The sequence below is a fragment of the Equus przewalskii genome, chromosome 9 (assembly GCF_037783145.1).
Source record: "Equus przewalskii isolate Varuska chromosome 9, EquPr2, whole genome shotgun sequence".
Lineage (NCBI taxonomy): Eukaryota > Metazoa > Chordata > Mammalia > Perissodactyla > Equidae > Equus > Equus przewalskii.
Genome location: NC_091839.1, coordinates 66501094 through 66526246, shown reverse-complemented (window position 1 = coordinate 66526246; position 25153 = coordinate 66501094). Strand labels below are relative to the sequence as shown.

Here is a 25153-nt window from a genome sequence, read left to right as displayed (position 1 = left end):
CTCCACGAGGGCAGGCTGTTTGTCTGTGTTACTCAGCAGTGTACCCCCAAGACTTAGAAGAGTGCCTGGCACCTAGTAGATGCTCAATAAATATTTGTTGAATGAGACATTTAAGACATTTGAGGGCAGAATGACCATTTATCTACATTTGCCCATTTCTCCCTCTCGTTTCTTTTTCTGTTTAGTGTTCCTCCACTAACGCTGACTGTACACAAGAGGCTGCCTTCACCTTGGGGCCAGCAGACTTGGAGGGAGCCATGCAGATTAGCGAACGCACCTGACGAAAACAGGATGTATTTTATTACAAAGGGCAGTTTTGAGGTGTGTGTTTAAAAATATTTTCTTAATTGATTTCATCATCAAATTTAAGGTATTTATGTGGTGTGTGTCATTGTACTAACCACAGCTATTAGTTGTCAGCTTGTATAATTATGAGAAACAGCTTTTAGAACTGCTCTGCTGATCCTAAAGAATTACCCTGCCGCCCAACCCGGTATCAATGGATTTAGAATTGCAGACCAAAGACGGAACAGAAGACCTTGATGCAGAGTGGGGAGTGTAATGGTCAGCAGGCTGCTCCCCTCCCCCTCTCCAGCTGTCTGTCTCAGTGAGACGGGAGAATCCTGCTGGGAGCTCGAAGGTTGAGGGCAGTACATGGAGGGAGCACCTTCTGGGTGTGGGCTAGCTGGCAGCATCTTTGCACATGATGCTGGAAGAGGATGTGGCCAGAGCTGCCAAGCACTGACACGAGTAAGCCCCCTCCTTACTGCAGTCCTGTTGTCACCACACCCTACCCTTTTTGCACCCACAACCAATTGTAACTTTTTTTTTTAACCAGTAAAGAGAGTTTGGGAGTCTCTGGGCCAGATAAGAATCTCAGTGGTTAAAGGCAACTCCCATTCACTCTAGAAGGATGACATTGTTTGCATCCTGCCAAGGCTCGAGTCCAGGAGGAATCCCAAGCATCAGGTCTCAGTATCATTTCAAAACAAAACACAAACCTTCCAAGTAAAAAGTTAGACCTGAGAAACCTCAGAAGCAGGTGAACTGAGCCTGCTTGTCTCTGGAGCAAGAGCCGTGTATGAAGACTGCGGGGGTGGTGCTGGGGTCCTGCCTCAGGTTGTGTGCAGACTGCCACCCACCCAGCTCAGAGATCTGAGGAGGGCGATGACTGTGAAGACATGGGGGATGACCGGTATCGAGCACCTACTGTGCGTTAGGCTTCATTATTAGATGCCTTATGCATGTTTGTGTCTACTCATGTTGGAGAGATATATATATATATGAGATAGATATATGAGACAGATAGATACTTATTTCTCACAGCAATTCTGTGAGAAATGTATCATTAACCTTGTTTACAGATGAAAACATGATCGGAGGGGCTAAGTTAATTTTTCAAAGTCACAAAGCTAACAAATGGCTTCCAGTGGAGGAGGAACAGTATGATTTCAAAGCCAGTGCTCCATCCACTCTATCAGGAGAGTTCTCCCAAAAGAAATGTGACTGTGTGAGGGCAAGGCCAAAGTCCTAAGGGTCTTGGCTCATCTCCCATTGGGTCATCGTGTGCTTCCGGAAGAAAAGTGTGAGGCAGCTCTCTCCAGATGGTCACGAAGCCAGGGCAGCAGTGCCTGAGGGCCGGCCTCCTTTCCTCGCCCGGCAGCCCTCAGCAGCCGCTCCGTGGTCCGAAGCGGGGGACTCCTCGATGCCTTGGCCTCGGTTCAGCACCTGAGAAAATGCAGTTGCCCTGCAGGACATTCATGTCGTGTGGGGCTGCAGGTACCATCCATATGAACCCACTGAGAATGCCACCTCTGGGGATGGTATGGGGTGGCCCCACCAATCTTCCCTTTTTATTTCCCACCAAATAGGTGCAAATATTTTTTTCATGGAGAACTTTTCCTCATTAAAAAGTTTTCAGTCGCTGGACCCTAGATGACCCTCCTGAAGGGGTTTTTGTTTGTTTGTTTCGTGCGTTTACTTGCCTTGACCACGAGTGCTCTAACAAGTGAATAGTCGCCACGGAAAGGAATCTAGGTCAGCCGGGCCTTTCTGCCACTCACACCACTAGGGGGCATGACGTGACTCTGATGCAGGAACCAAAAGGGCTGAGATGCGTAAATTGACCAGCAAAAGCTGGAGGCTTGCCTGCCTTCAGCTCTCATGATGAAAACATTTCTGCCAAAATCATTCTCATTTGGCCAGCTGAGGAGTGAGCCAGGAGACTGGCTGGGGCGTCCAGGAGGTATGCCATCTGATCATTATGAGAAACTGCTCCATCTCCCAAAGACTTTGAAAATGCCTGCCTGAACAGCTAGGCTGCAACAGGGCTTTGAAACCCTCTGAGTCATGAGGTCAGAGTCTGCTTTGTAGAAACCTATAATCTGAAAGAATATACACTTAATAATGTGATTCCTTTCAGAGGTAGGGGGCAAGCAGTCAGATTCCAATTCTGCAAGGTCCTCAGAGAGATTTTGTTAATCGGAAGTTTAAAAATATTCCCAGAATCTCACACAAGCAATAGCCTGCATTATTTTTTCAATTGAGATATAATTGACTTGTAACATTGTGTAAGTTTAAAGTGTACAATGCGTTGATTTGATACATTTATGTATTGCAATGTGATTACCACCATGGCACTAACACACACCTCCATCACGTCAGGTAATTATTGTTTCTTTTTTGTGGTGAGAACAATTAAGATCTAGTCTCTTAGCAACTTTCAAGTATATAATATAGTAGTATTAACTATAATCACCATGCTGTGCATTCGATCTCCAAAACTTTCTCATCTTCTAACTGCAAGTTTGTACCAGTTGGCCAACATCTCCCCAGTTCCCCACTCCCCAGCCTCTGGTAACCACCATTCTACTCTCTATTTCTGCGGGTTCAGCTTTTTCAGATTCCACATGATATAAGTGGTAACATTACAGTATTTGTCTTTCTCTGTCTGATTTATCTCACTTAGCATAATGCCCTCAAGATCCATCCATGTTGATCCGAATGGCAGGATGTTCTTTCTCATGGCTGAATAATATTCCGTTGCGTATATATACATACAACATCTTTATCCATTCATCTGTTGACGGACACAAGTGGTTTCCATGTCTTGGCTATTGTGAATAATGCTGCAATGAACATGGAGGTGCAGATATCTCTTCAAGATTCTATTTTCATTTCCTTTGGATAAATACCCAGAAGTGGGATTGCTGGATCGTATGGTAGTTCTAGTCTTAGTTCCTTGAGGAGCCTCTATACTGTTTTCCACAGTGGTTGCACCAATGTACATTTCCACCCACAGTGCACAAGGGTTTCCTTTTCTCCACATCCTCACCAACACTAGTCATTTCTTGTCTCTCTAATAACAACCATTCTAACAGATGTGAGGTGTTATCTCATCGTGGTTTTGATTTGCTTTTCCCTGATGATTAGTGACATGAGCATCTTTTTTTTTTTTTTTGAGGAAGATTAGCCCTGAGCTAACTGCTGCCACTCCTCCTCTTTTTGCTGAGGAAGACTGGCCCTGAGCTAACATCCATGCCCACCTTCCTCTACTTTATACGTGGGATGCCTAGCACAGCATGGCTTTTGCCAAGCGGTGCCATGTCTGCACCCGGGATCCAAACCGGCAAACCCTGGGCCGCCGAGAATTGGAACGTGTGAACTTCACCACTGCACCACTGGGCTGGCCCCATGAGGCGAGCATCTTTTCGTGTACCTGTTGGCCATTTGGCTGTCTGCTTTGGAAAAATGTCTATTTAGGTCCTCTACTCATTTTTAAGTGGATTGTTTGGAGGTTCTTTTGCTATTGTATGAGTTCTTTATATATTTTGGATATTAACCCTTTATCACATACATGATTTGCAGATATTTTCTACCATTCCATAGGTTGCCTTTCCTTTTGTTGATGGTTTCCTTTGCTGTGCAGAAGCTTTGTAATTTGATGTAGTCCCGCTTGTTTATTTTTGCTTTTGTTGCCTTTGCTTTTGTTGTCAAATCCAAAAATCATTGCCAAGACTGTTGTCAAGGAACTTACCCCCAGGCTTTCTTCTAGGAGTTTTACAGAGGTGTGGGTTTGGCACTCAGGGTGTTGGGGGTGCCCATGGGCCAGGTGGTGGGGGGTCCTCTAGTGACGTTTTCTCATCAGCTCATGAGCAGGCTTCCTGCTGGAGTCTAGAACAGTCAGCAGGAACCGTGTCCCTTTACTGCCTTCTGATGTTCTGATCTGCCTCTTTCCTAGCCTCCTCCCTCCTCCTAGTCATGGAGCTCTGTCTTACCACTCTGGCTGCTGTGGGAGAGACATGGGTTTCCTTAGCAGCATCCTGCACAGCTGGGGTAGCTGGGGGCTCACTCACTGCTCTCCCTGTCTCTCCCAGGAGAGATTGCTGTCCTCCTGTTTCTCTAAGGTGGGCCACCTTGGGGCAAGGGATGATATTAGGCAAAGACTCCAAGACATCCAAACTTGTATTTTTTTTTTTTTTCCCACAGAGTGCTGGAACTTGGTCTTCTGCAAAGGCTCTCTTGTCGTGGGTTTCTACCCAAATCGGTATTTTCCAGGCGTTCCAGGACTGCGGCTGAGAGGGGCTGGAGCCAGTCCACAGCCCAGAGCAGGATCACCTGTTCCCCATTGCACAGGTGGGCTGGACTCTCCCGGGTCCTTGGGCGTGTGATTCTAGATCCCACGACTCCCGCAGGGGCACTTTGTTCATGGATAGATGCCAAATTTTAGTTGTTAAAGGGGGACAAAAATGAGGGATGTTTTGTGCTGCCATGATGTTCATGTCACTCCTCCCAGTAGCCTGCATATTGGCAATCCATAGTATTGCGTCCATACGGTGTGATGATAGACAGATCGTGGGATTGGGTGCCGGACAGAGCGGCTACTCACTAGCTTTGTGACTCCAGCAGTACATAATCTGAACATCAGCAAAATGGCTCAGTATCTCCTTCATAGGCTTATTCAACACTACAAGTATTTATCCAGGACCCACTGTGTGCCAGGCACTGTGCTAGGCCTTGGGGATGTGATAAATGATGAGGCAGACGTGGCTAGTCCCTGCCTCTTGCACATTACATTCTAGTGAGGATCGTGTCACCAGCAGGGACATCTCTAATGTGCCTGCACAGGGCCTGGCACATCACACACACTTAACACGTGTTTGTTCTTTTCTCCCATCCTTTCCCTCCTTGTCTCCTCCTCCTCAAAAACGTGGGTTGTAGGGCCAGGTCAAGATTGCCTGGGCCAATTGAGTTTCTGGGAACACCTTTAGAGGAGATTCATTCATACTTTATTTTGTATCTGCCTTTACGTACCACTCCCTGTTTGACAGGCTGTGCCAAGCCTGAGAGATCTACAATGGGTAATTGTCGTTTCTTGGGCCCATTGTCTGAGCCACCTTCCCTATTTGAGAAATTCCCTCACTTTCTCTGACCAGCTGCAACACCCACTACTCACCTTCCTGGTGTCTCTTGCATTCAGTGTCTGGGCACTTGAAGGCTTGGCCAGTCGGGTGCACGCACCCCAGTGTGACTTGGGGGCCAGAGAGGCCAGGAAGGAGGGAGAGTGGGCAATCCACTGGGGCAGAGGGCTGTGGCAGATGCTGCACCACCTCTAGTTTCCAGGGACAGCTGGCAGTGGCAGTGGGAGGGCAGTGCATTCTGTACGTCAAGTGGCCAGGTTTGGAGGCGTGATTTTTCATGTGGCCCTGGCTGCTTTTAGTTTGCTTTCTCCATACCTGTTTTCAGGCCCAACTTTCTGATCTTCCCACTGGCTCAGTGAGCTGCTCAGTTCCTCTTAGCAAAATCCTCGTGTACTTAACACAGAGAGATTTTGTTCCTTGCAGCTAAGAACCCTGGTTAACACAGGAAGGAAAACGATGAAGACTCTGACCCCTGTCTCTCAGGAGCTTGGCACACAAATAATTTTAGTACGGTCCATGTAATGGAGGAAAGACAGGACATTTTTGGAGCATCTGCTGTGCTGGACAGTTAAATTCAGTGATGAACACACAGGACTTCTCACTGCTAGGGACTCAATCTGCTGGGAGGGATGGATCCATCAACAGATAACTGCATAGCCATGTCGTAGAAACAGTGCCAGAAATGTGTGCAGGGAGTGAAGGAAGCACCGAGGAGGAAGCCGACCCAGCCAGGTGAGGCGGGGATGCTGATGGAAGGAGGCTTTCAAGAGGGGGGTGTGATGTTTGAGCCAAGTCTCAAAAGAGGAGTAAAAGTAAGTCAGATGGAGGTGGAGGAGGAGGCTGGCAGAAAAGAAGGCATCCCCTGCACAAGAGCGAAGGCCGAGGAGAGACTCCGCCTGGCGCCTGCGGAGTTAGGCACTAGTGCTGCTGGAACCACTGTGTTCCTGGTGGGAATGAGGAAGCTGTCATGGGCCAAGAGGGAGTGGCGTGGTTTGACTGCACGACTTGGCTGCAGAGGTAAGAGTTGAGAATAGCCCCCTAGGAGAGTGGGAGATGGTGTGGACCAGCGATGAGGAAAAGATTCAGTCCTGCAGAGGGCCCCAGAGGGGCTGGAGACCATGATATTTTAGTGGAATTCGCCCATGTGGTTACCAGATTTTCTCCAGAAATACTTAGCTACCAGTGTATGGCAGGAAAGAAGGACATTGGTCCAGAATTAGGGTTTCCTTGTGAAAATGAAGGCAGGCATCTGAATTTGGAGCCCCAGATCTTGGACCAGGTTTACTCAGGTAGAACCAGGCACACAATTCAAATCTGCTTTCGGTTCAGATGGAGGGGAAGATGCAGGACCCGGGGGAGGAGGGTGACAGGATATAGTCTTGATCGAAGTCTGCCAATGTGGCCCCAATCCATTTCATGCCCTAATGCGAGGGCCATTATATGTTTTGAGTATAAAAGAACGTTGCAAATATAAAATAAATTTTGAAAATAATCACTTCAATTCACTGTACCATGAGGATCAAGATGTTCTTCACGTTTTTATAATACGTTGACACACGTCATTCATTTCCCCTATGAGAAAAATGTGTAAGCATTCTTTAAGCATTTTAGGAGAAAAACTTGAAATAATTATAGCAAATACATATAGAGGGCTTTCTTTGTATAAAGTACTTGTTTAATCTTCATAAAAACTCCCTGAGGTGGGCATGATTATTAACCCATTTAACAGATGAAGGAACTTAAGGGCAGAGAACTTAAGTGACTTGCCCAAGGTCACATAGGTGGCAGGCAGGAAAACTGAGATCTGAACCCAGAGGTTCTGGCTCCAGAGGTGGTGCGCTTAAGTGTACACTCTCCTGCCTCTCCTTGGAAATCTCTCCCTTTCTTCACTGAGATGGGTGGAATGGTGTCCCCTCAAAATCCATGTGTTGAAGTCCTAACCCCAGTGCCTCAGAATGTGACTATATTTGGAGAAAGGGTCTCTAAAGAAGCGATTACCCTCAAATAAGGCTGTTAGCGTGGCCCTAATTCAGTCTGACTGGTGTCCTTGTAAGAAGAGGAAATTTGGACGTAGACACATACAGAGGAAGATGATGTGAAGACTCAGCGAGAAGACAGCTTTATTCAAGCCAAGGAGAGAAGCCTCAGAAGAAACCAACCCTGGCAACAGCTTGATCTCCGACATCCAGCCTCCAGCACTTCAAGAACATAGATTTCCGTTGTTTCAGTCCGTCCCCAGCCCCCCATCTGTGGTATTTTGTTACAGCAGCCCTAGTAAACTAATACCCTCCTGGACCATCAGTTAAGAGAGCAGGAGGAGGGGGACACAAAAAAGAAATTAAGTGAATTTCCCTCCTCATTTAAAATACAAAACATGTGCATTTCATTAGATAAGGGAAGCTTAATTGGATCATATTTTAAAGGAATTAATCTGCAATTCAGTTTTATAATGGAAGTAAAATACAGCGGGAACAGTCTCCATTTATATTGACGTCGTATCCTAGACAGGAAAGGCAGCTTAATTAAGGCCAAAGAGTGCTGGTTAATTAGCTGTCATCCTCTCCAGTGAGCCTACCGAGGGTTGCCATACTCAATTAGAGAGCATGGACTTATTGATGGAAGAGTGAGGTAAGCTGAGCATTAAGTGCACCGTGTCTCCTCAGATGGCGGTGGCACTTTCATTAATAATGAATGCTGTCTTTCCTCATGTCTTCTGAGTTTCCCACTCATCCTAGAATTGCTGTGAAACATGAGGCCCTCCAGCAGTTATAGGCAATTGAGAGATTCTTAGAAAGCACGATAGTATATTCTGGGAGAAAGAATTTCCAGCATACTGATTTTTTCTTAATGAATTTTTTTTCCCTAACTTATTTTTTCTTGAATGAATTTCAGCCCGTGTGTGTTGAGTACTGACTGCCCGCAGGGTGGCGTGCTGCTGGCTCCGAGGGTTCATTGTGTTCAGGATTCTGGAAGGACTCGGAGCCTGAGGCCCTTAGAGGTTTTTTTCTGACAGTTTGAGATAAATAATTTATGAAAAGTCCTAGTCACAGATGTGAATCATTTTAAGATTGAAAGGCCTTGTTTGTAGGTTTGAAAAAATTCAAAGTTTGACCAGGTTATCACATTTTCAGTTCCTGTTCCATGCTCTATAAAGCCATGTGTTTCATGTTTGAAAAAGCTGAAAATCAGGCAGTTTAAATCAATGTTTCGTTTTTACAGAAATTATCATCTCATTTTTCTCTACACCGAGAGCTCGGGTTCTCCTGTTACCAACTTATTTCTTGCTAGCCTTGAAGGGCATCGACGCTCTGTGTAGACAGATACAGGGTCGACGTGATGAACATCCCTAGAAAACTCCATCCCAGGTCAGGGAAATGGTCAAGAGCATTTTTTTTCCTCAAGGGTACTGACCTTTGAAAGTGAGATCAATTGAAGTACCTGCGTGAAAATCTACTTGATTGGGAGTTGGGGGAGGAGGAATTTTATAATTCTTAGAGACACACACAGTGGTCGGCACTCAATCCAACTTTGAATAAATGAATGGGAAGAAAAGGAGAAGAAAGGGTGGGGGGAAAAGAGGCAAAAACAGAGGAGGCAGATAGAAACAGACAAATAGAAAGAGACAGATGGGTTAGAGGGAAGTGATGCAGAGACAAAAGCAAAGAAAGTTGTGCGCAGGCCCAGAGACATATAAGCAGAAATACGTATGTTAGAAAGAAATACACAGAGTCCTACTGGGGTCCTGTACCCCAACTTTCATGACATCCCACACCTCATCTTTAAGTTACTTTAAAAGCTGTGTCACATTTTTTCACACCAAAACCAAAACAAAAAGCCCAAATGAAAAACATAAACAAGAAATAAACCTTGTTCCACAAGCCAAAATAATATACTACTGAAGGCCAAATCTGGATGGACTGGGGATTTCTCACTTCTATATTTTTGCCACATGCAAGTCTGTGTGTGTGTGTGTGCGCTGATGTTTTTGAATAATGAGCGCATCTACTGTTCTGCCAATCAAACCACCAGATGGTTTGGCAAAGCCAGGCAGAGTGAGGTGACTTGCAGTGGTGGGGATTTACGTCAGCCACAACGATGGCCAGCAGCTGGCCGGGCTGGCCGGGCTGACCCGGGCTGCAAACTGTGGTTGCTTTGACTGTATGTTGAAGTGGCCAGAGGCTGTTTGTAAACAGATTCCAGACTGCGCTCGTTCTTGACTTTCTCTTTTTTCCTTTTAGGAACTGCCTTGGGTGTGCCCTCCCATGCCCAGCCTGCTCCCCTCATTTGGTCTCATCATTGTTCCCTTTGTTGCGCTCCCTCATTATTCAGGAGGCAGGAGCTACCAGGCCTGAACAGAATGGGGACAGTCCAGGAAGAGGAAACATCCCACCAGGGAGGGGGAGCATTTTCAAGTTTCTTGCCCTTCACTGGGTCTCCTCGATGTGCCTCAGTGATTTGAATCAATCCAGTTATTCCCATGCACCAATATTTTTCATTCTCTACCATTTGGAACCAGCTTTCTATTCCTCTCATATTCTCTGGTCTTTTTGCCTCTCCAAATGGCTTTTAACTATACAATTTTTGCCTACTCAACTCAGATGACAGTTCAAACTAACAGTGAGCTGTTGAACCCTGATGTATTTCAGAGTGTGTTTATCCTGGGCATTATCCTAAAGGCGGCGATGCATACAAATTTTGCTGGGAAAATGCAGCAGTACTGCCGACTGGTGGTGAGGGTAGCTTTGTAAGCGCACTTTTGTTTTCAGATCTTCCATGCCCCAAGGCATTCCCAGGGCTGAGGAGTTTGGTAAATTCTGGGGAAAGAGAGGAATTTGAAATGTATGAGTTGGTAGCTCATTTAGAGGATGTTCGGCCACCTGCTCGCAGACCGCGGGGACTTTCACAGCCAGTACATGTACGGCGCAGGTGCCAGGAGATTGAAAATGAAAGTGAATTGTCGATTTTTCTATCTTTTCATTCAACTTCTTTTCAAAAGCTCTTCCTCTTTCAAAAATCATCCAAATGCCTTTCCTTTAAAGTTAACACCACAAGGAATTGAAGTCTCATTTCCTGGAAATCCAGGGCTGGACGGCATCCATCCTTCAAATGAGCCCCTAGAGAGAAGACGTGGAGACCGAACTCCCAACTCAGGTTTCCGGGGGATGCGTATTAGACCCCCGGCCTGGAAGCTGAGGTCACGGATTACTTTCTCATTGCCGTCAAGGGTCAGTTCAGCTTATACTTCCTGTCTTAGATCATGCATGACTCAATCCTTCTTAGTCCATTTCCTCACACACAATTTCTAAGCAGCTGTGAAAAAATACCATCAATACTGCTACATTCAAGAAGAGATGCTAATGGGAAAAGGGTTGAGGAAGTGCTGTGGATTGGCAATAAAATAGGGCAGTAAGCCAGGAAATGGGGGTAGTCGTTCGAGGAGAGGAAGTTAAGCAGACTGACCAATATCATCACTAAAATGTTTCATATTTTCCTCTGAAATTTCATTCCCTTAACTGAGGTGGCATGGGGTTGTGGTGGGAGGAACATGAGCTTTTAAAAAATTATTTAACAAATTTGACATATAACGTTGTGTCAGTCTAAAGTGTACAGTGTGTTACTTTGATACATTTATATACTGGAATATGATTGCCAATGTAGCAATATTTATCACGTTACATAATTACAGTACAATATCATTGTTTATATTCATTACACTGTGGGTTCGATCTTGATGTGAGTTCGATCTGGATGACTTATTTACTACTTATTGCAAGCTTGTACCCTTTAAATACCATCACTCTGGGGCCGGCCTGGTGGCATAGTGGTTAAGTTCCCACATTCCCCTTTGGAGGCCCAGGGTTCACCGGTTCAGACCCCGGGTGCGGACATGGCACTGCTTGGCAAGCCATGCTGTAGCAGGCGTCCCACATATAAAGTAGAGGAAGATGGGCACAGATGTTAGCTCAGGGCCAGTCTTCCTCAGCAAAAAGAGGAGGATTGGCAGCAGATGTTAGCTCAGGGCTAATCTTCCTCAAAAAAATAAATAAAAGTAAATAAATAAATAAACACTATCACTCTTATCCTTCCCCCTATCTCCTGGTAACTCCCAAGTTACTCTCTACTTTTTACAGTTTAACTTTTTTAGTTTCCATATATATGTATATAAGACATCATGTAGTACTTGTCTGTCTCTGTCTGATTTATCTCACTTAGCTTTATGTGCTCCATCTGTGCTTAGCATTATGCATGCCATGCTCCAGCATGAAGGTCTGTCCATGTTATCAAAAATGGAAGGATACCATCCTTTCTCATGGGTGAGTAATATTCCATTGTGTGTATGTACCACATCTTTTTTATCCCTTCATCCATTGATGGTCATCTGGGTTGTATCCATATCTTGGCTATTGAGAATAAGACTGCAAAACATAGGAGTGCATATTGCTCGTCAAAATCCTGTTTCTACCAGATAAATACAGATTGGAATCCTGCCTCTCTCTCTAGGCTCTGTGATATTGGGCAAGTTTCTTAACCCTTCTCAGCCTCAGGTCAGGTATCATTCCAAACTCTCAAAACTGTTACAAGAAATGGAGATCACGTATTGAAGAACAGTTGGTACATACAGGCACTCACCACATGGTAGAGCTATTAATAATAATGTGTGTGCCTAGCAATGCATTGGCCTGATGCTTGCTTTGATGGGTGCAAGGAAAGAGTTGAGATAACCAGGAAGCTAGCAGGACCCTGGGAAGAACAACATTAAACTCACATTAGAGACTTAATTTGCCTTTGTTGTCTATATCACAACTTCACCGTCATTTCCCCCAACTCCAAGTCAAATGATGACCCAAAAAGATGACAAGACAATATAATGTCAAGAATTGTGAAGGATCCAAGTTTCTGTCCTGCTTACAAGCTAACAAGTTAGCCATTCACAGCTTCATTTATGATGGCAGAAGACATGAGACTCCTGGTCAGAGACAAATGACCTTATTACTCACAGCACAGCAGCAGCATGAGCTTCACGTTCTTATGGGTTCCCTTTGAGCCCCCAATCCCATGTGGAGGGTGCAGAGGTGGCCCAGGTGAATGCTGTGCACATAGTAGATTTATGTCACAGCTGAGGAACCACCCAATCTCACAGTGGGCTGTTGGCAAACCTACCCATCCTTTGTCCCAGAGAGAGACATTGTCTGTATTATCCTCGCCAGGTAACAAATCTGCCCTCTGTCCTCTGCCCCAGAGAGGGACTCTATCTTCCAAAGCTGTTTTGTATCCAAATATCATTGAAAAGACAATCTGGGTCAAGAGCTGTCACAAGACATGTAGAAACACTACAGAGAATTGCCCCACACCCCCCAACAAATAAGACACAGACGGAGGCAGAACTCAAAAGAAGATACTGTGATTACGTGGAGTGCCTTGAAAATTTTATTTATTTAATCAATAAAATTGATGATCTCACATGGAATCTTAAATAACATAGCTCTTGCAGTTGCCTGAGCCTATAGGGAAAGGCAATTATTACTCCCTTATATGTGAGTTTGGAAGCCACTGTCTGTACCTCGTCACAGCACCTCAGCTGTGGGACACAGTGCCCCTGTTCCCATCGCCACCGAAGCCTGTGGTGATGTTTTGCTTCATGCAATTTCCAACTAGTCTGGAACTGGAACTTTAGCCCATCGAAAGGAAATGCGTTAGGCATTTTTTACCTAGTTAATAAAACAGAAGGAAATAAGAAGTTTTGTTTTTTTCTTTCTTTGGACTTCATGAGATTAAAAATGGTTTTGGAAGAAGAATTCTTTCAGAGGCTACATGTGAAGACTATGGAATCATGAGATTTATCCAGAGCAATCTTCTTATAATGTGCCTTTATGAGGACAGATGGTTCTCCTAGTGACTTGAGGACCCAGCACATGCGCCACCACAGAGCCTCCAGCATTTTGGATCCCACTGTGAGGCGCACTTGGAGTCTTAAAAGCAGAACCATCTTGAGGACCTCATCCTCTCATTTGGAGGCACAGCCCTGCCCCATTGTCAGGCTACACAGGAATCTGTGTGTCCCAAGTCTTGGTCCAAAAAATATGTTCATCATATGTGGCAAATTGAAGAAATTGTCATAGTAAGGAATTCAGGGACTGCCTTGTTCGAGAGTTTGGTGACAGAGCAGCCTAGGGTCGGGGCAGGTGAGTGATTTAGGCAATGTCATCCTTGTCTCCACTTCTGAAAGAAAGACACATGCCCCACAGTCGTCAGAGCCAGAAATCTGGCTGTCGGCCCTAACTCTGCCTTCCGCCCCGCTTTCCACATCGAATCAGTCATACAGTGCTGCGGATGCTCCTAAATGTTTCTCAGATCCACCCACAATCTCTTTGTATTTACTGAGAAGTTCTTTTTTTTATTCCTTTGTGGTTTCACTTCTTTACATATAAAAAAAATCCATGTGAAATCTTTTGTTTTTGTTGTTGCTTCCTGTGGGGTAAAAATCTAACTGGATTTTTCTCAAGCTCCCAAGAAGAGTTGGCCATGCTTCCCTGCTACCCCATTACAACCACCCACCCCCACCTACAGCACACCCAAGACTCCCCACCCCCAACACACACACATGAAGGAGAGACAACCCTTACTTTAATTCCATGCAAATTCTGTTTGCCCAGAACTCAGTTTCTTCAAGTCCTCTCTAGGTGTCATCCAAGAGAAGCCCCTCAAGTCTGGATTTTCAGCCCAGAGAGAGGGGCTTGGCTGGCCTAGCAAAACTGGGATGCTCCGGTGCTTCCTCTGCCAGGGGCTGAGGCCCAGTAAAGGCCCAGTGGAGCTTGAGCTTGAGATCTCCCATTCCCCTGTCAGTGCCAGGTCCCCTGCCTAGCCCATTCTCCTCCCAGCAGGCTGCAGGCCTGTGAGCTGAACTGATGCAGAGCGGGGTCCTCCTCCCCCAGCATTCCCATTCCCACGGATGGAGAATTGCCCTCTGTGATTTTACGTGGGATCTGCCAGCAAGAGCCGCCCAAGAGAATGGACAATGGGACTCTCTGTAACACCGCAGAAAAGGAGAACAAAATGCTGACATTTAGCAGTTAATTTGGGATCTACAGTTGCCCTGGGGCATCCCAAAGATCACTTAATAGATGAGTCTTACCTTTTTTTCAGAGCCTAAATTAGCTTTCAAATATCTAAAAAGTTACAGAATATATCGTTTAATTAGAGGGAAACCTAGCTACCTTCTCCATTCCCATAAAGCACTGATGTGTGTGTGTATGCTTGTGTGTGTGTGTTACTTCGGATTTTTTGCCTAGATTTTGCAAAGCTGGGAGCTGCAAATAGCCACGGTGACCACACATTAGGACAGTTACTTCAAATATTGTGTTTGAGTATCAGGACTCAGCACAGTGTCTCGCACAGAATACTGAATGAATGACTGATGTTATGGCCTTACACACGCTGAAATTCTGCTAATAAATATGGATACACAGAGAACCCATTCTGTAAATATTGCCTAATTCTCCCTCCGTGAAACGGAAGCTCTGATAGCGCTCACACCTCTTCACACACTGTCTAGCAGGGGGCTCACTCGTCAGCAAAGACGAACCATGTGGCTGCTGCCCTGAGGTCCCACACTTGCAAATGTCATTGCTTCACACATTCACAGCAGACTGTTTCTCTACCCACCGTGAGAAGCTGCATCTTAAAGAACCGAAGCAAAATTATATTTGTCAAATGTCAGGAACAAAGCACATTTTTGTAAGTCGGTAGTCTTGCTTATAATCAGCTCCATTTTCTGAATATTCAAAATTCAGTGATCTGGCTGTAGGTTTCTGGCTCATTTACACAAACTAATAAAACTTTGTAAAGCTCAGAAACCATTTCCAGCTATGTCTTCATACTGTGCGTCCGTCAGACTGAGGCATTACAAAAGTGGGTTTGTCAACCCTCTTCGAGATGCACAGGGACCCTCAGAGGCCCAGCCAACCATTGGCAGTTGTGGTTGCCCACCTGAGCCACCCCCACTTCAGGTGTGTTAACCTCCCAGGTGTTGAGTCTGCTATTGAAGAACCAACAAGGATCTCAAGACCAGTTCACTGCGCTGCAGGTTAGACTAACTAGACTAATGCCAGGTCCCAGCTTGAGCCTGTGACTTGCGTTTTGAATTGGGGATAAGGCCACAAGAGTTTGCATTGCATGGTGGTTTCTTTCTCTGAAGAAGAAAGCAAGAACTTTTCATTTTCAACTTTTGCTTAAGCATCTGGGAGGAAAATTGAGATGAGCAGAACTTGTATCTCAGACACTCGTTCCTTGGTCAGTTCTAGAGACCAGGGGACCAGGACGGAAGACGTTTGGAGCACGTGAAGACCATGCTGTGCGCAGAGACGTCACTTCCCGCAGGACACCAGTGGCAGTTGTCGGGGCTGGGACTTGCCTTCCTGTGGCTTTATGAGACCCCAGCATCACAATGAGGATTAGAATTCATGGTTACAAGCGAGACAACATCCAGGACTCTTAGAAAGAATCTGTGAGTTGAGGAAGGGACTGAAGCCCTTTGTGAAGAGGTGAGTTAAAAGCCAGTGAAACTTGAGTTATTACTATTGTAGGAAAAAACATCCCAGTGTCCTCGGCCCAGTCTTCTCCTGTGGTGTCGCTATCAGAGAGCACAGACCAGCCATCAAAAGCAAATGAATTCTAGTCTTTACTTGAATCTTTCAAGTGACATTCAAAAAGAGATAGAGTTTATAATCTCCTCTCACTGTTAAATCTCTTTTCCCCTTCTCTCTGGGCTCCCACGCTCTCATGCCCTGCAGCTCACTCAGGCCTCCTCTCCCTGCTTCCCTTTTGCAGCCTTTTCTGACCCAAACCTTCCATCTCAGTGGTGCTCCTCGCACAATTAATCTGACCTGAAAGACAGATGTGAGTTTTGATCAGATGAGGGTGAAGTGGTACAGAATGCTTAAGCAGGAAACACCAGCGTTTTCTTCAGGGCTAAGGGAAGGGAAAGCTGTGAATGCTTAGATAGTCATAATTCCTGTCCCTGTGCATGGTGACGGGGCTCCAGCTGTCCCCTGGGCTACAGAGGCCTAGGGGAACTTTGGTTATACGAAATGGTGAAATTGAAATTTGCATTTACTTCTCCAGCTTCCCTTGTCCACATATTCTCACCAGCATTCAATTGCTCAGACATTTAAAAAACACTTATGGAATGCCTCCTCTATGCTAGTAGTTCAGGAAGAAAGAAATATTCTAGAGAAAAAGACAGAGAAGTAAATAATTATACTAATGAAACAAACACTGTCGTAGAGTCATAGAAGTATAATAGAAAAACAATGGTTGGCTTTTGTGCTTCTCCCCCAAATTCTGTGGCTTAAACAAGAAAGAAGTTTATTTCTCTCTTACACAACAGTCCAAGTGTCAGTAGTCAAGGGATGCTGTGAAGGTTTCACTGTGGCAGAGACCCAGGCTGCTGCTCACCCGTAGCCCATTCATCACCTAGGGTGTTGCCCTGGTCGGCGTATTCACAGATAACTCACCACTGTATCTGCTCAATCAGTGTCCAGGCCAGCAGGAAGGGGAAAAAGAGAATGTACTTCCCTTTAAGGAGATGACTTGGAACTTTGATGCTACTGACGTCCCCTTGGTAAGAATTTACTCATTTAATCACTTCTAGCTGCAAGGGAGTCTACAAAATGCGATCTTTAACTGGACAGCCATGTGCCAGCAAAAGCTTGGGTTGTATATTTACTAAATGAAGAAGGGGAGCATAGATTTGGGCAAACAAGTGTGGTCTCTGCTACAATCCATAACTAACTCACTATTTCCTAAGACTGTGTTGGCCAAGAAAAATACATCATTCTCAGCAGCCATGGCTTCTAACCCTCCAGTTTTCCTACACCCCTGAACATGACCACAAGATGTAGCCAAAATATGGAAAAACCACAAGACACTCAAAGGGAAAGAAGATAGAAGATCCTTCTGACATAGGCAGCATAAGGTATTGGCCAAACAGTTCAAGGCTCTAAGCTAAGGCATCTGGGTGGAAGTTCACAAGGTTTGAGAATTTATCAGTGTGTAGCACTCCATCATCTACTCCCATCCACGTGGGTGCACTTCATCTTCAATGGGTCCTCACAGCCCCTCCAAATTGCTCTTCACCTTGCACTTCACAGGCAGCCTCAACAATGTTCTGACAATCTGGTGGAAGAACTACCACACCCCTACCTCGACCACGACCTAGAGCAGTAGAAGGAAGAGTGTGGATCAGCGGAACTCAACTCCCCACTCAGAAGGGTGCACACCATGTGGCTTGGATGCTACCATTTCAATCCAGATGCTTTGATGTGGTCATTTTGACCAGAATAAAACCAAATCATTAACTCTTATTTTCCAAAATGAAAACCTCTTTATTATTTTCATCTGATGACAATAAATACCCATTTTAAAAGGATCAAACAACACCAAAAATTATGACATAAAACCCATCCAACACAAAATACCTGGTGGACGTTTTTTCCAGAATTTGTTCACTGATGTGTATAAAAATCGCTGGTTGGGTTTTCTGGGAAGCAGATTCTGAGATGGAGTTTATTGTGCATGATGTTTCATAAGAATTGTCCTTGGGGTCAACACCTGTGGAGAGAAGGGGAAGAAAGCAGAACTGGGTAGAGGGAAATGGAGCTGTGTTGCAGACCTGCTGACAGCCTCGGCTAACCCCACAGGGAGCTCTGGGGTGAAAACGGTAACCTCAGAGTTGCTCTCTGTTGAGCTGAAATGACGTGGCCTTATACTCCCGCCTCCATCAGGATGTGCCCATCTGCCCTACTCAGGAGGGCAGGAGATCGGGGGAGGTGGCTCTGCCGCTGAGGAACTCCTAGAGGGGCTGACAGTGGGCAGCAAGTGCTTATCTGAAAGGGGATCTGGGCAGTGCATCTTCACATGCATCACACAGACACACACAAGTACCATTTTAAACAAAAATATGATCATATCATCGATGCTGTTATGGCCCTCATATTTTTTACCTAACAACATAATGTCAGCATTTCCCCCATGACCCGAAACATAGATCACCTTCATTTTCAGTTACTGCGGATGTTCTATTGAATAGATGTCCAATACTTAACCAAGTCCCTGTTGATGGGCATTTGAGTAGTTTTCAAAAATGGAATTGCTGGGCTGAAAACTATGCAAATTTACTTTTTGTAGTACAGTGCCAGATTACCCCCAGAAAGCAGTACAAACTTACCTGAGCACTAAGAAGCAACGTCATCAATCTTCTTAATCGTTGCTAATCTTATAAGTGAAAAATAGCTCATTCTTTCCTTAATAACACTTATTAATTAGTAGCCAGGTTAAATGCTGTTTCATATGTTGGCAGATCATATGTCTTCATTTATTTTTCCTTTCTTAAATTATCTGTACCCATCCTTTAGCCTTCTTTTCTGGTTTGTAAGTGTCTATTATATGAAAGGTAGTAAACTCGCTTGGTATGTATGATATAATGTTATTTCCTAATATGTCATCTGTGTCTTGTTTTTTTCTTTTTCTTTCTTCTTCTTCTTCTTTTGTTTATTTACTAACCAAATCCATCTATCAGCTCTTTTAGAGTCTCTTGTTTGAGTGTTATTCCTAGCAAGTTTCCATCCAACTCTACAGAGATATTCTCCTGAATGTTCTTCTGGTACTTTTATGAATCCTCACACTTTCAAGTTTTCTGTTACTGAGTAATGTAAAAAAATAGACATTCTCTCCCCAGCCCACTCCTGAATCTTATTTAATTCCCAACCACACTGAATTATCTGTTATGAAAGTTGAAGATAACATAGTTTTTACATTTCAAAATGGCCGTTTTGATGGAACTGTATCAAATTGGCTGTTTTAATAGTCTTCCCTTCATCAGAAATGCCCCTGAATGGTCAGAACTTTCCATTTTGGGTTGCAGAAGCCCTGCCTCCACCTGCAATAGGAGGCTGAGCCCGGGGCAGTGTCCTTCAAGCCTCTAGCACACTCACCTCAGGCGACCCACCTAGGCATGAGCTACGGACAATACAAAGTGGACAAAATAAAATTCCAGACAGCACCCTCTGTCCTAGCATTCGTCCTCACCCCCGTCTCTCCCTCATGTCCCCGCTTCCTCCTGCTCAGGCTTCCTAGCTCTGTACCTAGATTTACATGGGTTTTCCACTCTGCTTTTCCCTCCAGTTGTTTTTACAAAAAATTTTATTGAGGTATAACTTACAAACCACAAAATTCACCCATTTTAAATGTACATTGCAATGATTTTTAGTAAATTGACCAAGTTGTGCAACAATCACCACAATCCAGTTTTAGGGCATTTTCATCACCCAGTAAGACCCTTCATGCCCATTTACAGTCAATTCCTGGTCCCATCCCCAGCCCCAGATAGCCACTAATCTACTTTCTGTCTCTATAGCGTTGCCTTTTCTGGACATATCAGATAAATGGGATCATATACCCCTCTAGTTTTGACATTGCCTCTTATCTCCCAGGAGAAATTCCAGAGTCAACCTCAGCTCTGTGGAAACCAGCCAGAAACACGTTTGCATGGCTAGTAAATAACAGAGCTTTGACTCAGGTCCAAGTCTTGTGATTCCAAATTCTTTCCACTCCCTCCTGCTCTCCTGATCTGGATACATTTTCAATGTTGAATGGACAATTGAGTGATGGCCATTTTAAAAAGCTTCAAAGATCACTGGCCTTCTGGGTCCTGACATTGAGTTTGTGACTCTTCTCAGCCACCAGAGGGTGCCCCAAAGATCTATCTGTGCATTGGTTTTTGCTTGTCACAGTTGGGCATCTTAAGAAAGAGAATATGAATTGTGACTCGAGTGTATTCTGGGTGGGATTTTTCTCAAAATACTTTTCTTCTCTGAGTGATTACAAAGAGCAATGGAGAATAAAAACTAGATGCTGGTTTTGTTGCATCTTGAAAGTTTCCTTTCAGGCTTCTCAGACCAGGATTTCTTTTTTAATGTAATAAAAAGGGAAAATACAGACTTGATTTAGGAGGCTGGAGAAGAATTCTTAAGGTATGACAATCTAGCGTGACAGATATCAACTAATCATAATATTAAGGTCATTTTGCTAATCTTCTGCATTTTTACATAACTAAATCAATCCTTTGAGGGAGAAGGGAAATAGAAACACGTTTTTAAAATAAATTACCCAAATCCAGTATCTGTGTAGCTAGAATTAACTGGATAATAATTCAAAATGACAACTGAATTTATCTTTTGAGAAATAATTTTATTGCGCTCTCTCCCCAGCTATCTGGACTAAAAATGGCTAAACACAGTTGTCAATTTTGACTTTAAGAGGAACTCAGTAGTCTCCAGGATCTAGAGGGCAAAAGCGCCTCTTGGCCTTCCCAACTGAGTACCTCTTACACCCCCTCCATTATGCATGGATGGATGGATGGATGGATGGAATGATGGTTGGATGGATGGACATGGGCTGCTTAGTAGCCAGGATGGGAGTTCCTGGGAGCATCTTCAGGGAAACTTAATGATGAATTGTGTTGAGCACCCCACCTGCCAGTTGTCAAAGTCACTGGAGCCATATGTCTGCTGGTGCTGTGTCCCTGTTCCCTTCATGAACTGCATGATCCCCAGAATCCTGGATGCAGCTGTGCAACCAGCGTGAGACCGCAGTCACAAGACGCAGGTTCTAGGACCAACTCTTCCCACACCTACTAGGGTCATTTATCCTTTCTGTATCTCATTTTTTATATCTGTAAAATGGCAATAATAGTATTTGCCTTACGGGTTCCTATTCCCACTTGGCAGGCCTTTAAATCTTGGGTCACCTGATACCCTGTGACCAGAAAATATTGTGTCTAAATTAACGGATGAAACCATAATGTTGAAATAGCATTTTTTTATTACGTTAAAATATACATAACATGAAATTTACCATTTAACATTTTTAAGTGCACGATTCATAGGCATTAAGTACCCTCACAATGTTGTGGAAACATCATCACTACCCATTTCCAGAATTTTTTTTTTTGAGGAAGATTAGCCCTGAGTGAACTGCTGCCAATCCTCCTCTTTTTGCTGAGGAAGCCTGGCCCTGAGCTAACATCCACTCCCATCTTCCTCTACTTTATATGTGGGATGCCTACCCCAGTATGACTTGCCAAGTGGTGCCATGTCAACACCCAGGATCCAAACCGGTGAACCCCGGGCCACGGAGAAGCGGAAGTGTGAACTTACCCACTGTGCCACCGGGCTGGCCCCTTCCAGAACTTTTTTATGATCCTGAACAGAAACTGTACCATTAAACAATAACTCTGCACTTCCCCAGACCCTGGTAACTGCGCAATACCACTTTTATAAGCATTTTCATTTAGTCTGTCTTGGGTTGAGAAAGTCATTTTACAAAAAGGAAAAGTGGGAGTTGAAAAACGGTCACACTGCAAGAGTCATTACAGTGAAAATCATAAATCTGCCCACCTTTTCCTAACACGGAATGAATATCAGAATCAGCTAGTGATCTGAGGCGTTCCTGCACACAGAAAGCAAAGATGACACTGAGTCCCAGATCTGGGTGCTGAGCACTGAGGATGCTTCAGACGAAGCAAGGAGGTCACAGAATCTCCTGAGGACCCAGAAGGAGCCCAGGCCGGGCTGGTAGGTGAGGGGCCTGTTCGGGGTCAGCAGCAGGGGCAAGGCCGAGGTCTCAACCAAAACTTTGTGCTAATCATCATCTGAAAACCCTGAATAGGGCCGGCTCTGTGGCTGAGTGGTTAATTTCGCGCCCTCCGCTGCGGCGGCCCAGGGTTCGGATCCTGGGCGCGGACATGGCACCACTCGTCAGGCCACGTTGAGGCGGTGTCCCGCATCCCACAACTGGAAGGACCTGCAACTAAGATATACAACTGTGTACAGGGGGGGTTTGGGGAGATAAAGCAGGAAAAAAAAAAAAAAAAAAAGATTGACAACAGTTGTTAGCCCAGGAGCCAACCTTAAAAAAAAAAAACAAAACAAAAAAACCCTGAATATTTTTCCAAAGCTAAAAATTTAATTACTACCCAAGGGGATTGTTGTAGAATTTGAAACACCTACAAGATTACCTCTTAAATAAAATTCAGTCTCCAAACCAATCGAAATTCATACTTTCTAAAAAGCGTATCTGGAAAAACAATGTTAATGAAGATAGAATGGTAATCATGATGTATCTTTAGTTTGGACTCACGAAGTCTCTTCTTTTCTGCTTTTTTCACAGTCTCAGACACATACTCCAACTGGCCCCTCTCCAAGCCCCGCAGCTTCTGAAAACACATGGATTTCATGGTGAAGGAAATATCTCCACCTAAAGCCTTTCTAGGCACCCTTCCCCCCAAGGCGTTTTGCTAATGTGTACCAGAATGTTCTTGAAAGGAGAAAAAAGGAAAAAGAGAAAGAAATGCTTTGTGAGGAGAAGGCTCTGCCTTCCGGCCCTTCTAACACAACTGCCTCCTATTAATCTGCGACCTAGTTAAGAGAACCGGAAATAATGTCTCGCATGTGGAGCTTTCTGTGACCACAGCTGTCGTCCATGTGAACACTCACTGTGTGCCGGGATCTGTGCTACATCCTTTTTAGGGAGACGCTCATTTGCTCGGCACTACAACCCGACTGGGCGGGGATCATTTTTATGAATGTTACAGAGATTGCAAAAGCTGAGGCTTAAAGACTTGAAGTCACTGGCCCAGAATCACCAGCCAATAAGTGGTGGAGCCAGAATTTGAATCCTAAGTAGTCCGACTCCAGAGACCTCACTGAATTAAATTACACTGATTTAATTCATGTGAAGTATCTAGAAGACACGAATTTTTACTTGTATTTTACAGATGAGAAAACTGGAGTTTAGAGTGGTTAATTGATTGGCCCAAGCTTGCAGCTGTTACGTGATTGAGTCGAGAACCAGACCTGGTGTACTGGACCCTCAGGCCATTGTTCTGTCCACTAAACACACGTTTGTGAGCCTCTCCGTTCCCCGAGGCCACTTTGCAAACCAAGGGAAAGTGAATTGACACAGCAAGAGCAGTTTAGCGGCAGTTGGTCATCCTAACCAACCTTTTACTTTTAGGAAGCCTCCAGGGTCTGATAGATCTTTGCTTACATTCTCTGCCTCTCCCTGCAGACTCTCAAATGGCACTTGACACGAATTAGATAAGTTCAGTTACTGAAGGGGAGGAAAATACTATAAAACATAAGGTTTGCTTACATGCTCTCTGGTACCCATAGGAACCGCCAACCAACAGATGTTGTGGGTCCAGATGAAAGAACGGAGAACATGTGATGATGAATTTACTAGCGTTTTCTGGAATGCTCCCAGGCTCTTCCCCTCAAGCATTTGTTTTTTCTCTCACGAAGAAGCAACTCCAATGATCTAAACTCTGTAATTTAGGACAGGAGCGTCTCTTCACACTCCATGAAGTTCTTGCAAATTTAAGTTATGACTCAATCTTCTCTCCAAACCAAAATGTGATGCCAAATTTGGACTGAGAAAAAACCTATAAATATACATAAATTTAATTTTTATCCTAGAATGTTAACTTTTATCCGTGTGACTGTTAGAAGAAAAGAATGGTTATAATCATCTGACAATGAACATGACTCTCAGTCAGGGAGCTGGTCAACTGACAATTATGGAAAACGTGTTCAATAAGTTTTAAAGATACCCTAAGGTGATAACATTTGAAATGAGCAATTACTTTGGCAAATGTGAATAATCCATGCTTATTTTTTTTAATTATTTTTCTTTTATTTATTTACTGATTTTAAAAATTGAGATATAATCGACATATAGCATATATTAGTTTCAGATGTACAACATAATGATTCTATATATGTATGTATTGCAAAATGCTCACCACGCTAAGTCTAGCTAACATCCATCACCGCACATAGTTACAATTTTTTTCTCCTGATGAGAACTTTTAAGATTTACTCGTAGCAACTTTCAAAGATACAATAGAGTAGCATTTGATTCAGATTGAGATTGAAAGGCTGTGAAATGTGAAACAAAACGGAGTCACTTATGTTTAAGGGCTTTAAAATGGAGCCAGAAAGAGAATGTTGAGAAAGGAAGCCGACTGCCGAAACTAGAATGGAAAAGATGGTTCTAGAAGAGGGACCTACAGAGCTGGAAGCTCAGCTTCTTTTTCTTTCTTTCTCTGATTACCAAGGGTAAAAAAAGACAGACAGGAGACAAAGTTTAGAACCCTGTAGGGCGCCTAGAGCTTTCCTTTGAAGGAGCAGTGAGCAGACAACAGCTGAAAGTGTGTCCTTATCAGGAGCTGCTGTAAGGAAATGCTTTCTTCGCATCACACATGTCACCTAAGCCAGCCGTTTCCAGTTGCCTCCCCTGCAAGTTTCCACTGGTCTCATTCAGAGAGAGCTCCCTCTGGGCTTGTGAGAGGAAAACGAAGACAACTAGAAGTGGGTCAGAAAACCACCTCGGCCCACTTGCTGTGTGTGGCGAATCTTTTGTTCTCCGGTTTACCGTCATCCCTTTCTGTCCCTTTCTTCCTTTTAGACTCTCGGGTTTGTGCTCTTGAAACTCCCCATTCAGACATCACCCATGATGTCTCCATCTCCTTCTTTCTCTTTGATGTTTCTGCTCTATTTGAAAGTTACTAAGAGAGTAAATCTTAAAAGGTCTCATCACAAGAAAAAAAAAATTGCAACCATGTCAAGTGGTGGGTGTTAACTGGACCTAGTGCCGCTGATCGCTGCTCTATTCTA

The 25153-nt window shown here is 44.4% G+C and overlaps 1 long non-coding RNA gene across 1 annotated transcript; it reads left to right on the top strand.

Moving 5' to 3' along the window:
• Positions 1 to 184: 184 nt before the first annotated feature.
• Positions 185 to 23947, top strand: LOC139073648 (uncharacterized). Its single transcript, XR_011522640.1, has 3 exons — positions 185 to 321; positions 4489 to 4635; positions 22647 to 23947. It is a non-coding gene; the product is annotated as an uncharacterized lncRNA (long non-coding RNA).
• The last annotated feature ends 1206 nt before the right edge of the window (positions 23948 to 25153 follow it).